Source organism: Oryctolagus cuniculus, chromosome 12 (genome assembly GCF_964237555.1).
Source record: "Oryctolagus cuniculus chromosome 12, mOryCun1.1, whole genome shotgun sequence".
NCBI classification, from domain to species: domain Eukaryota; kingdom Metazoa; phylum Chordata; class Mammalia; order Lagomorpha; family Leporidae; genus Oryctolagus; species Oryctolagus cuniculus.
The window spans coordinates 15073891-15087781 of record NC_091443.1 but is presented as its reverse complement, the minus strand read 5'-3'; the positions used below and the strand labels follow the sequence as shown (position 1 = coordinate 15087781).

Here is a 13891-nt window from a genome sequence, read left to right as displayed (position 1 = left end):
AAGGATTTGAAGTTGCTTTGGTATTGGAAAGTTGCCTGGGCCATGTCCCAAGGTGTTGCAGCCTCAGTCACCACATATGGCATAACCCAGGGTTGCTTGGACATCCAGAGAAGCGTATGCGTTTTTATAGTCTGTGATCTGCACCTGTTCACAGCGGAGACACAACTGGTGGCACTGGCACTGCATAATCAGAACTAGCCATGTTTGAGTAAGTTTATTTGCCTTCATAGTACACGACAAGCCCAGGAGTCAGATTGTCAGCTATAGCCACTGTTTGATGCAAACACTGTGCTTGACCTGGGAAACAAAGAAAACATTAGCCATGACCATGACTTGGGCTCTAAGGTGTTCCCTCCCAGCACGCCAGCTCCTTGCTCTTCCTGCACCAGCTCAACATTGGCTAGTCCCATACATTCCTCTAATTTACCTTTTTTCCAATCACACCTTACTTGGCCAGTCTTACAGGAAAGGTGAAGGCAAAATCCCCATATTTCAAAACAGTTCAATATCATTTCATTTAACCCCATACTTGAAGCAGCAACAAGTATCTCTTTCTGGGGCAGCTGGGTCCAATGACCACTAAGTAAGGTATATGGGCTCATCAGGGGTGAGGGAAGTAGAGTCACAAACCTTCCTGAATCCACTTTCTAGGAAGCGATTCAGGTGCTCATCCACATCAGATTGGTGTGGATGTGAGGAAGCCTGGAGTGTCCAAAAATAGTTTCACCATTGGTCCACTTCTGGGTGCATTTTTAACAAAAGGTACACCATTGTCAGACTGTAAAAGTTCCAAAAAGCTAGAAACATGACATGGCTTAGTATAAAGAATCACTGTGGCATAGCTGGAGTTGGCTGATTAGTTAAGAGTGCTGTTTATCAACGTTGCCCAGTCTCAGCTCTATTGCCGCTCTGGAGCAAATAATTATTTGTTGAAGGGTGCTGCCTGCACATTCACCATCTCTGGCCTCCCCCAGGTCAATTTCAGGTGTATCTCTTCCCAACATGTGACAACTGAAATGGCAAAATGGTTCCAGACAGTGGCAAATGTACCCAGGGGTGGGAATCGTCCCCACTGACCATGCACCCTGGTTTGGCACAATCACCAGTACTGAAAACACAAATAGAAAAGATGCAGGAGGATTTGAAGTAATAAGTGGATCTTTGGATACACTTCAGCAGAGCTAAACACAGGACATTTATAAAGATAAGGGATTAAACATGAACCAGACATGAGAAGCACAAGAAGAGTGGGGGTGGCCACTGAGAAATGAGGTAGGTATAGCTAGATCACAAAGGAAAAGAAACGGTTTTGTGCAATGCCTTAGAGATGCTGTACATTTTTTCAGGAGATTCCAGAAAACATGTAGCGGCCAAGAAAAAAGTCATCGCCTCAGAGTGTAATCCCAGGGTTTGAATTCTGCTTTATGACATCCAGGCAACTGAAAATTTGGACAACTGATTTAGCTCTGCTGAACATCAATTTTGTTTTATGAAATGCCCAGATAGTGATAGTAGTGGCTAGGCAGACAGAATAAGGTCTGGTGCCCTACTGCACAGTAAGGTGATTATAGTTCACAATAATGTATATCTCAAAATTTCTAGAAGAGAGAATTTTGAGTGTTCTCACTACAAAGAAATGATAAACATTTGAGATGATGGACATGCTGATTATCCATATTTCATTGTCCTGCAATGTATGCATGTATGGAAACACTGAACTGCAGCATGCAAATATGGACAATTATTATGTGTCAATTAAAAATAAAATAAATCAAAGAACAATAGCAGGTCCCAGTGTATTTATGTGGGCTGTTTGGTAACTATCCTGAGTATTTCAGCTCTGCTGGAGAAAAATGTGAGGGAGGCGAGTGTGATAAAAGGTAAGGTGTAAAAAGAAAGGACTGGCACTTTCCATGGTTTTTATTTTGCTGTCATGATTGGGCCACTGAAGAAGTTGACGCATAGAAGAGTTGTGGAGCCATTTGCATTTTAGAGAGATCTGACTGACAGCAGTGCATAGAGCTTTCCAGGGCAGAATTAGAGATGATATTGAAGTTAGAAACCTTCACCAGACCAGGGAGGACGTGACGGACGTCTTAACAGAGCAGTGAGGACAGTGGAAAGGGGTACCCTGGTTTTATAGAGGAAGAAATTGTCAGAATTTGTTGGAATGCCTGGTATGATATTACGACAAAGCAAAGGCCGTAAGAGATGGAGGAGGAAGAGGAAGTAGGAGAAAAGAATCAGAAAGATAAAACATGAGAGCTATCCATTATATTTGGAAGAGATTGGTTAGTGAACTTCGACAAAGCAATTTCATGAGTCTGAAATGATCACAACTTCTCCCAAATAACACATTTATGACCAACTGTATTTCACCTCCACCTCCACTTAATCTTAAAATTGTAATCAATATCCAGGTAAATTCAAACCCTGCACACCTGTACAAATATGTCCTGGATATCAGTCCTCTCAGTTTCTACTAAATAAATTGTCAAAAATGCAAATTAAATGATTAATTTTTCTTTACCTCAAATATTTAGCTCCCTCTATGGATCAATTAAATCACATGCCATCCATTAAACTGTTTTATTCTAGCTTTCTCATGACTATGATTTAGACAAGGTTGTCCCCCAAAGATTCATGGCTGGAAGCTTGGTCCCAGTGTAATGATACTGATGTAGTAGAACCATTAAGAGGTGAGTCCAGCCTTGTGCAAGGCAGTTAGGTAAAAGGGGCTACACTGTCATGAATAATTTAATGCTAGTTTCTCAGCATTGATTGGGTCTTTCAAGAGTGAATTCTGTCCATAATGAATTGGGATTTTTCATATATAAAGATTTATTTTATTTATTTGAAAGAGAGAGAGAGAGAGAGAGAGAGAGAGGTCTTCCATTCACTGGTTCACTCCTCAAATGGCCACAACAGCTCGAGCTAAGCCAATCCAAAGCCAGGATCCAGGAGCTTCTTCTGGGTGTACCATGTGGGTGCAGGGGCCCAAGAACTTGGGCCATCCTCTGCAGAATTCTCAGGCACATTAACAGGGAGCTGGATCAGAAGTGGAGTAGCCCAGACTCAGAATCAACCCTTAAGGCATTCAGATCTGGCTAAAAGGCCCATGAGAGTTTTGCAGGCATGGAAAGCCAAAACACTGTGGCAAAAATGACCTGAATGAGAGATCTCGGCGAATGAGATCCCAATGGAAAGAATGGGCCATTGGAGACAGAGGTACCTTTCTCTGAAGGGAGGAAGGAACCTCCACTTTGATATGGCCTTGTCTAAATAAGATCAGAGTTTGTGAACTCAAGAGGCTTCCATAGCCTTGGCAGCTCATGACAAAAGCCTCGGGTGATCACTGACATCAAAAATAATAGTGTCAATTGTTAAATCAACAACAGGAGTCACTATGTACCTGCTCCCCATGTAGGATCTCTGTCCTTAATGTGTTGTACTGAGAATTAACGGTAAAACTGCTACTCAAACAGTACTCTGTATCTTGTGTGTCTGTGTGGGTGCAGTCTGTTGAAATCCTTACTTAGTATATACTAAGTTGATCTTCTGTATATAAAGGTAATTGAAAATGAATCTTGATGAAGAATGGAATGGGAGAAGGAATGGGAGATGGGACAGTTGCAGGTGGGAGGGAGGTTATGGGGAGGGGGAAGCCACTATAATCCAAAAGTACTTTGTAAGTTTATATTTATTAAATAAAAAAAGAAGTGGAGTAGCTAGGACTTGAACTGGTGCTTATAAGGATTTTCTTTTTAAAAAAAAGATTTATTTATTTATTTGAAAGGCAGTTACAAAGAGGCAGAGGCAGAGAGAGAGAGAAAGTCTTCCATTCGCTGATTCACTCCTCAAATGGCCACAGCTCTTAATCCGAAGCCAGGAGCCAGAAGCTTCTTCTGGGTCTCCCATGTGGGTGCAGGCGCCCAAGAACTTGTGCCATCTTCTACCGCTTTCCCAGGCCATAGCAGAGACCTAGTCAGAAGTGGAGCAGCCGGGACTTGAACTGGTGCTCATATGGGATGCCACTGCAGTACTGCAGGTGGTGGCCTTATTTACTATGCCACAGTGTCAGCCCCCATAAGGGGTTGTTTTAAAGGAAAATCGTTCCATGTGCTTGGCCACTTCATGTGGCTGCTTCCCTTTCTAATTCTTTGCATGTTGTGACGCAGACTGTGAGCCCTCACCAGTGTGATGGCGTCGTGCTACTGGCACCCTCCAGGCAGCTTAACTTTACAATCATTAAGTAAACTAAAAGTAGATTTTTGTAAAAATTAAGAGTGGAAATGGGAGACGGAGAAAGAAGAAGGGTTAGAGCGTGGGCAGGAGGGAGGGTAAGGTGAGAAGTGTCACTATGTTCCTAAATCTGTATATATGAAATACATGAAACTAGTTAAATAAAATTTAAAAAAAGCAATCAACCTCAAGTGTTCATTATAGCAACAAAATCTGTATTCACAACCCACTATTTTATATTCATGGTAAAGAACAGATTTTTTTAAATGGGAACATTTTCTTGCTTGATAATTCATCAATCCTTATAATACGAACAATGTGATGAAATTATAATTACAGAGGTTAAAAAGTCATTGAAAATATTTTCAGCTTAGGTGTTTGATTATGTTTAATGTTGACGCAACAAAAATAGGCATCTTAAAAGATGTTTTGCTGCAATCAGATGTTAAAAATGGAATTAAGCCAATATAAGATAGAAATTAAAAAAAAAACTCTATGGCTGCTTCTCTGTTAGAGTTGTGGGGATAATCATTAGTTTAATAACCTCTTCTTATGCCTAAAGCAATGAAATTACTAATTTTGAACAAAATTTAAATAGTCTTTAAAACTACTCTCAAATTTCTTTCACTGGACTTGAAACGGTAGTTCCATAAAATTTATTCAATCAGCATATTCAGAAGTAATTTGTTCCTTTTTACTTTCTTGTTGAAATGTTGTTAAAATTGTGCTTGCTGGCAGTTTGTATGTTTACTATTAAATGTAATTTTTGTCATGTTTAATGGAAAAAGATTACTACTTGAATAGTGAAGAAAAGTATAAATTATTATATTAAAAGAAATAAATGACAAACATTAATGTAATGTTTGGAAAAAGTGTCATCTTTTTAAGTCTAACAAAAATTAGTATCATGTATTAATAATGTGCAATTTACTAATTACATGCTGTTAGCAACAACTAATTTCTGTTCTGCAGATGCAAAACAGTGATATGTTTATGTTATGTTACTTAGTGCGTCAATTTATTCATAAAAAGAAATTGAGGACTATAAAATGAATTTTTCATCTACTGTTTTGAAAGACAAATACTGTAGTGTAAGTGAAGAGTGTTTAACAGAGGTGATCTTGGAGTAGTCACCTCTGTTCCTGTTGTGCCGTGTAGTCACGGGCCCTTGGCAGTCACGGTTGTCTGGCACATTCTTCCTATCTGCCTGTCCTCATATTCCACCCAGCCTCACTCCCTTTTCTGAATGTACACATACCCCATAAAGCAGGGAAAAACCCATGCCATACAGGCAAATATCATTCCTAGGGCCCCCGATATCTTTTGTATGTCTCTTCATAATGATGGTCCTCCTTCTTTACCTGTATGTCACCATTATCTGATATTATGTTAAATACTTCTTTATGCTTTTTTAAATAACCTTATGCATTCCTGTGCACATCATCCAGTTGTGCCTGCTTTTGGAACTGAATGTGAAATACAAAAATGGAGGTGCTATTTTATACCTTGATTTCTACCCTGGATACTGAAATTCATCCTTGTTTTCTTACTTAGTTTTTTTTTTTATTAATTTCCATTGGTGTTTAATATTCTATCACATGTCTATGCCCCCAATCCATTTATCTATTTTTTACCCTAGGGATCCTTACATTGTTCATGAATCGGGGTTATTTCATACACACTTTTATGAAGCCACTTGTATATACATACAGTGTACACACATAGAAGTTTCTTGGAGATACACACCCAATACAGAGGAGTAACTGTGACATACATTATTGTACGTTATACACTATTAGGTATTCATTGTAGTATGTAATAAGAGATAGTTTGCATTTTTTCTTTGTGGAAACTAAATGCCCCAATGGCATTGATTTGTTGATACCTCCTTTGTCAAATATCAAGTGTCAAAATATTCATGGATCAGTTCTGCATTCTCTATCCTGTGTCTGTGGTTTACTAGCCTACCCCTTAGCAATAAGCTACTATGTTCGTTATAGCTTTGTAATCACTGCTGATAACAGGAATAAACTTGTCCTCTCTTCCTGTCTGCCTTTGACTATTCTAAGACTTTTGCATTTTGATATAAAATTTCAAACCAATTTGCCAAGTTTTTTGCAGCACCTACTGAGACTTTGATTGATATGTGCACTGGCAATTTTACCACACTGAGTCTTCCAATCAATTAACATGGTGTTTGTCTTCAGGTGGTAGAATCTCGAATGTATTAAAACAAGGTTGTTATAACTGGTGTTTTCCCATGTAGAGGTCACGCATTTTTTTAGATTTATTACTAGATAGTGGGCAGTTTTTAATGCTATATGAAACAATATATTTTAAAATTTTGCTTTCTGATAATGTTTTCTCTTTAATCAGAATTACAATTGATTTTTATATTAACTTTGTATTGAGCAGCCTTGTTAATTCTCATTAATCCTAATTTCTCATCAGTGGATCATAGCTCTTTACATGTCTGTTATTTAATATGGCTACGATCAGCTATGGGGAGGAAAATGTTTCCAAAGCTCCTAATCCAACTGCACAGAACCTGATGACAGAGTCCGACATCTGTTTTATTCATTCTACATATTTTTTTTTTTTTTATTTTTGACAGGCAGAGTGGACAGTGAGAGAGACAGGGAGAGAAAGGTCTTCCTTTGCCGTTGGTTCACCCTCCAATGGCCACCGCTGCAGCCGGCGCACCGCGCTGATCCGATGGCAGGAGCCAGGATCCAGGTGCTTTTCCTGGTCTCCCATGGGGTGCAGGGCCCAAGCACCTGGGCCATCCTCCACTGCACTCCCTGGCCATAGCAGAGAGCTGGCCTGGAAGAGGGGCAACGGGACAGAATCCGGCGCCCCAACCGGGACTAGAACCCGGTGTGCCGGCGCCGCAAGGTGGAGGATTAGCCTATTGAGCCACGGCGCCGGCTCATTCTACATATATTAGGACTTACTAGAACCCTATGCCCTGGGCACACTGAGGACCAGCAGGGGAGTGGTGCAAGGATCTCAGTGAGCAGGACCAAAGGCAGGGATGACACTGGTGAGACTTTAACAAAACCTGGGTGAGAAAAGGGCTATGTGAGAAACCCGTTTCTTAACATGCCATGCCTTTTTAGGACCATGATACTACTATCCTGAAATATCCTCCCCCCACCCTTTTCTTTTTACCGTTTCTTTAAAACTAATTTAAATGTATCTCCCACAGTAAAAATAACTGCACACTCCAGTTACTTGCTCTGTCTTCCAAACACTCTCACTAACTTCATTCTTATCCATGAATAGCACACATTACAGGCACAATGGTGGACCTGTCTAGAATTCTGTTTCAAACCCTAGACTATTAGCTTCCAAAGGGCAGAGCTATGATGGCCATACAAATGTTGTGTTATACAGGAATCAGATTCACAGTAATGTTAACATGCTGAATAGAAGCTGCATTTACTGTATTCACTGGTTTACACCATTTTTCACTGACATTAAATCTTTAAGATGTATGTGTGTATATGCGTGTGTGTGTGTTTGGGTGGAGGATAGAGGATTAGAACTCCTTATTTTCATTTAGATTACATGAACCTCAACATTACCAAAGACTTAGAAGTAAATGCATGTCTGTTTCTCTCTCTCCCTCTCTCCTCTTTCTTTCTCTTTTCTCTATCTATGTATCTCTCTTTCTCAGAAGTGGAAACACTTTTATAAAGTATTATAATTAGAGGGACTAACATTGTGGTACAGCAGGTCAAGCCTCCACCTGTGATGCTGGCATCCCATGTGAACCCCAGTTCAAGTCCTTGCTGCTCCACTTCCGTTCCAGTTCCCTGTTAATGCACCTGGGAAAACAATGGAAGGTGACCCAAGTGCTTAGGCCCCTGTTACCCTAATGGAGTTCCTGGCTCCAGGCTTTGGCCTGCCCTCGCCCCAGATGCTTCAGCAATTTCGGAGGTGAACCAAGCAGATGGAAGATTTCTCTCTCCATCTCCCTCTCCCTCTCTTCCTCTCCCCCCATCCCTCTCTTCCTCCCTCTCTCCTTTCTCCTTCTCTCTTTATCTATCTATCTATCTATCTATCTATCTATCTATCTCTGTAAATCTGCCTGTCAAGTAAATAAGTAAATCTTAAAAAATAATAAAATTTGAGATAATTGGCTGGCGCCGCAGCTCACTAGGCTAATCCTCCGCCTTGCGGCGCCGGCACACCAGGTTCTAGTCCCGGTCGGGGCGCCGGATTCTGTCCCGGTTGCCCCTCTTCCAGGCCAGCTCTCTGCTGTGGCCAGGGAGTACAGTGGAGGATGGCCCAAGTGCTTGGGCCCTGCACCCCATGGGAGACCAGGAGAAGCACCTGGCTCCTGCCATCGGATCAGCATGGTGCGCAGGCCGCAGCACGCTGGCCGCGGCGGCCATTGGAGGGTGAACCAATGGCAAAGGAAGACCTTTCTCTCTGTCTCTCTCTCTCACTGTCCACTCTGCTTGTCAAAAAAAATTTAAAAAAAATTGAGATAATAAACTCACAAAAAATGCCTTAGTTGAAGAAAGAGCCATAGTCTGTTTGTAGTAAATCTTGAATACAATGTGTATATAAAAATAAAATGATTGTTGAAGACCAAAGTTATTGAAACTTCACACTTAGAGAAGGAGAGATGCTATGTTCTTGGTAAGTTCTCAAAAGATTATTTCAAAGCACCAAGTCACATTTTTTTTCATTGTTAGTAGGATAGAATATAGCTTAGGGAGAGGTATAAAGGAGAAAAGAACAGGGCTTAAGATTTCACAACATCATATTGGTGAAGTTTCTTATTTCTCTGAAATAACTTCCTTGTCTATAAAAACAAGAGATGGGGTTAAACCACTTGATCCTAAAATCTCTCCCACCTCTATTATGCTGAAAATCTAGGAGAAAAACCATGCGAGTATTTAAGAGAAATGGAAGGGAGGGAGAGAGGGTTGGATTTTCTAGATGGCAATTGGAACTAAATAGTGAAGTTCTAAATTTCCTTACCCAAAGTCATGTCTTCTGACCATCCACATGCATAAGGATGCCAAGTTGCAAGGCAAAATCTCCTCTACCACAGGAATACCTGAAATGATGATTTGAGGTTATTTATAGTGAGATTTTGGATTTGACTACAAAGCCCTGAGTCACACAATTAGAATTGCTTGGATAGTGTGAATTGAGCTAAACCACAAGGCAATTAAAAATAACCCTGAGTAAGATCCTTCTCCTTGGAAAGACTCCAGAGCAAAAAGTCCATTCAACATTTGTTGGGTTTTGTGGTTTGCAAAAATTATCTAGTTCTAATTTTGGAACCATATAAAGAATTTCTATCCAGAATTATAAGAAAAATGATCTTGACCATAAATATAAAATTTTCTCTAATCATCTTGCAAATGGATTAATAAAAACCCTTCACTGAATTCACTATTCAATGAAAACAGTTAATTCATGTGGGTGATACTGTACCTAGTGGGGAGACCACACTCCCTGCCCATGCCGGAGGTTGAGAAGACAGGGCACACCATGCCTCCCAGGAAGGACCTCCACAACCTGTCTGCTGGCAGGAGGCAGAAGCCCCAAGCACCTTACCCCACCCCACTCCTTGCTAAAGAACCCTGTAATTGCTGATCAGGTAAACAACTCCCTGATGCACACCAGGCCCATTAGGCCCACCTGGGGAGCCATCCTGTCTATGTGACCTTCAAGCTGATTGGATAGGCATATTGGTGCCAATGCCGGTTCTGTCCCATAGTTAGTGTTCCCCAGAGTTAGTTAAACCCTCTTTTCACCTGCTCTTTAAAATGTATGCGCATGTGCATGTTCACCAGAAGCCTGTTCCCGGTGTCTTTGTGAAGGTGAAGGGCACCCGCTGCCTTGCTCTCCTGGACAGTGTGGCTTAGCAGGACTAAGCTGCAAATTCAGTAACTTTGAAAATTCAGTTCTCAAGTACCACCAGGACATCACCCAGGCCGCCAGCACCAGGAAGGTCAGGACCTTGGAACATGTCTTTTACTACCCACGGGTAACCATTACAACAGCTGCAATGCAAAAATACCCCAATCCAATCAACCCGAGTGTGTGAGAGCAGATGTGCTGGACTAACAGAGACGCCTCTGGCACGTGGCATAGCCACAGACCTCTCAGCATGGAGGGGGATTGCCTTCAGTTGTGAAATCTCTTATTAGTGCAGCAAGAACCAAACGCACATGCAAGAACACCTGTAGTTGATCCTGTGGAGAGAACAATGGAACTCAAATGTACTAATATTTCATTTACAAATATGGCAGTAGATGAGAGGCTTGTATACAAACCATACCCTCAAGACCCAGAAAAAAACCATTTTCAACTCAAGAAGCCACACTCACTGTGAAAGGAGTCAGCCTCAGCAGTGACCTTGAAGGACTGATGACAAGTATGATATCTTCAAATGCTAATAGAGGCCAAAAAAGCAATGGAGTGGCCAATATACAAATTAAATGCTAAGACTGAAGAACTGTTCAAGGTCACTAGCAATCAGGGAAATGCAAATCAAAACCACAATGAGGTTTCACCTCACCCCGGTTAGAATGGCTCACATACAGAAATCTACCAACAACAGATGCTGGCGAGGATGTGGGGAAAAAGGGACACTAACCCACTGTTGGTGGGAATGCAAACTGGTCAAGCCACTATGGAAATCAGTCTGGAGATTCCTCAGAAACCTGAAGATAACCCTACCGTTCGACCCAGCCATCCCACTCCTTGGAATTTACCCAAAGGAGTTTAAATTGATAAACAAAAAAGCGGTCTGCACCCTAATGTTTATTGCAGCACAATTCACAATAGCCAAGACCTGGAACCAACCTAAATGCCCATCAACGGTAGACTGGATAAAGAAATTATGGGATATGTATTCTTTAGAGTACTATACCACAGTAAGAAACAACGAAATCCAGTCATTTGCAACAAAATGGAGGAATCTGGAACACATCATGCTGAGTGAAGTAAGCCAGTCCCAAAGGGACAAATACCATATGTTCTCCCTGATCGGTGACAACTGACTGAACACCAAAAAGGAAACCTCCTGAAGTGAAATGGACACTATGAGAAATGGTGACTTGATCAGCATAGCCCTGACTGCTAATGGACAACTTAATACATTATCCCTCATAGTATTTTTTTTGTCTGTTCTACTTAATATGACTGGTTTAATTCTGTAATTATCACACAGTTATTCTTAAGTGTTGAAAATTAACTGAAATGTGATCCCTGTTAAACATAAGAGTGGGAATAAGAGAGGGAAGAGATGTATAATTTGGGGCATGCTCGGGCTGACTTGCCCCAATTGGTAGAGTTGGAAACATACCAGGGGATTCCAATTCAATCCCATCAAGGTGGCATGTGCCAATGCCATCTCACTACTCCAAGTGATCAATTTCAGTTCACAATTGATCATAATGAAAGGACTAAGAGTCAAAGGGAGCACATAAACAAGTCTAGCATCTGCTAACACCAACCGATAGAATAAATAAAGGGGAGAGTGATCCAACATGGGAAGTGAGATACTCAGCAGACTCATAGAATGGCAGATGTCCTAAATAGCACTCTGGCCTCAGAATCAGCCCTAAAGGCACTCGGATCTTGCTGAAAAGCCCATGAGAGTATTTCAGGCATGGAAAGCCAAGACACTCTGGCAAAAAGATCTCTGCGAGTGAGATCCCAGTGGAAAGAACAGGTCTTCAAAGAGGGAGGTGCCTTTCTCTGAAGGGAGGAGAGAACCTCCACTTTGACTATGACCGTGTCTAAACAAGATAAGAGTCGGAGAACTCAAGGGGCTTCCATAGCCTTGGAAACTCATAACTGGTGCATAGGGAGATTACTGATGCCATAAACAGGAGTGTCAATTGGTAAAGTCAACAACAGGAGTCACTGTGCACTTACTCCTCATGTAGGATCTCTGTCCTTAACGTGCTGTACACTGAGGCTTAATGCTATAACGAGTACTCAAACAGTATATTTCACTTTGTGTTTCTATGGGGGTGCAAACGACTGAAATCTTTACTTAATGTACACTAAACTGATCTTCTGTAAAAAAAAAAAAAAAGAAAAGAAAGAAAGAAAGAAATTATCAATTCCCAACTTGACTCTCACTGGGATTAAACATGACAATAGGTCTGATCTGATTTCATCATCATTTAAAAAAAAATCATCTATTATTTTTCACTTTATGTTTCTGTGTGGGAGCAAACTGTTGAAATACTTACTTAAGGTATACTAAGCTGATCTTCTGTATATTAAGATAATCAAAAATGAATCTTGATGTGAATGGAAGGGGAGAGGGAGTGGGAAAGGGGAGGGTTGTGGGTGGGCGGGACGGTATGGGGGGGGAAGCCATTGTAACACGTGAGTTGTACTTTGGAAATTTATATTCATTAAATAAAAGATAAAAAAAAAAAAAAGACTGAAGAACTGGCAGCATTGGCAAGAGGAAACACTAGGACACCAATGACCACAGCAGTGTTTGTAGAGAAATAACGACAGCCTGTATTCTCCATCAGGACCCCAGCTCTCCAGGCCAATATATCTATTTCTCATTTAAAAAGTACAACTATATTTTATGTAGTTTTTTTTAATAAGCTAGGGTAAGACTATATCAAAAGGATCATCTGAAATTAGTGGAGTCTGAAATGAGTATCTTGATTCTGCTAAGGTGGAATTGGAAGGTTTTCACACATTGAAGCTCTACCTGGCTTTGGACCAACCCCACAATAAAACAAAGCCACTTCATCCATACACACTATTGTGCTACTGCTGTAAAATTCAATAGCTTGCATGAGGGAACTCACTGTTAAAGGAGGAATTGTACAGTTTTAAATGACATTAATTTATACAAAATAACTGGTTCTGCTGAAAACCCCAGTGTTTTGATTTGGTACTTAAATGATATTTTTTGAGTGAACATTTAGTACTACAAGAACATATGACACCAACAAAAAATATGATTTTGTTACATTAAAGAATACTGTATTAATTTGCTGAGGTTTTGTAACTTAGTAAAGGTATTCCCTTCCTCTGGAAAAAACAATTATGTGTGTGTGTAGAACTAAATGACGATTTGGTCTGGAATATGGTTCAAATGCTTTTGTCCAGTTCATTTTGCAGATCAGCAGACCAGGTTTCAGAAAGCCTTAGTAACTTGCAGCAAAGGAAAAGCGCATGTGTGCGATCCTCAAGCAAGTGGGAAACACCATATACCACATTCCATATTCTTCTCTGAGACTTTCTTCTTTGGAAAGTAGTGTGCACTGTTGCCCAAACCTTCTGTCTAATATTATTTTCAAAGCTCCTCCTAGCATTCATGTTTTAATTATCAATCAGGCTATGCCTTCCTAGGATGCAGGGAACCTATAGACCAGCCCTGGGCTTAGGTTCTCATCCACACTGAGTCTAGGAGGGGCTCTCATGTTTCCTTACAGAAAGGGAAGCTGCAGGATTCCTTGTTGGTATAACTTACTTCAAATCTCATGTTGTTATCTTACTAAACCTTGCTGTTCCCCGTCATCCAGAGTCTCAGTTAGTATCAGCTCCAAGGTAGAGCAATCACTGGTTTGTAAAGACCTTGAAGAACTGCTCTGCCTTCCATCTGTCCTGTAGGTGATCACCATCTTCATTTGCCACC

The 13891-nt window shown here is 40.8% G+C and overlaps 1 long non-coding RNA gene and 1 pseudogene across 3 annotated transcripts in view; one reads left to right on the top strand and one right to left on the bottom strand.

The window, feature by feature from the left end:
* LOC103351267 (uncharacterized) overlaps positions 1 to 13891 on the bottom strand; it is a 56533-nt gene that overhangs the window by 2050 nt on the left and 40592 nt on the right. For all 3 annotated transcript variants that reach the window (XR_011380678.1, XR_011380677.1, XR_011380676.1), the window contains one exon: positions 9238 to 9316. This is a non-coding gene — a long non-coding RNA (uncharacterized lncRNA). The remainder of the gene's footprint in view (positions 1 to 9237; positions 9317 to 13891) is intronic.
* On the top strand, positions 9757 to 10798 carry LOC127483857 (PRELI domain containing protein 3B pseudogene; annotated as a pseudogene).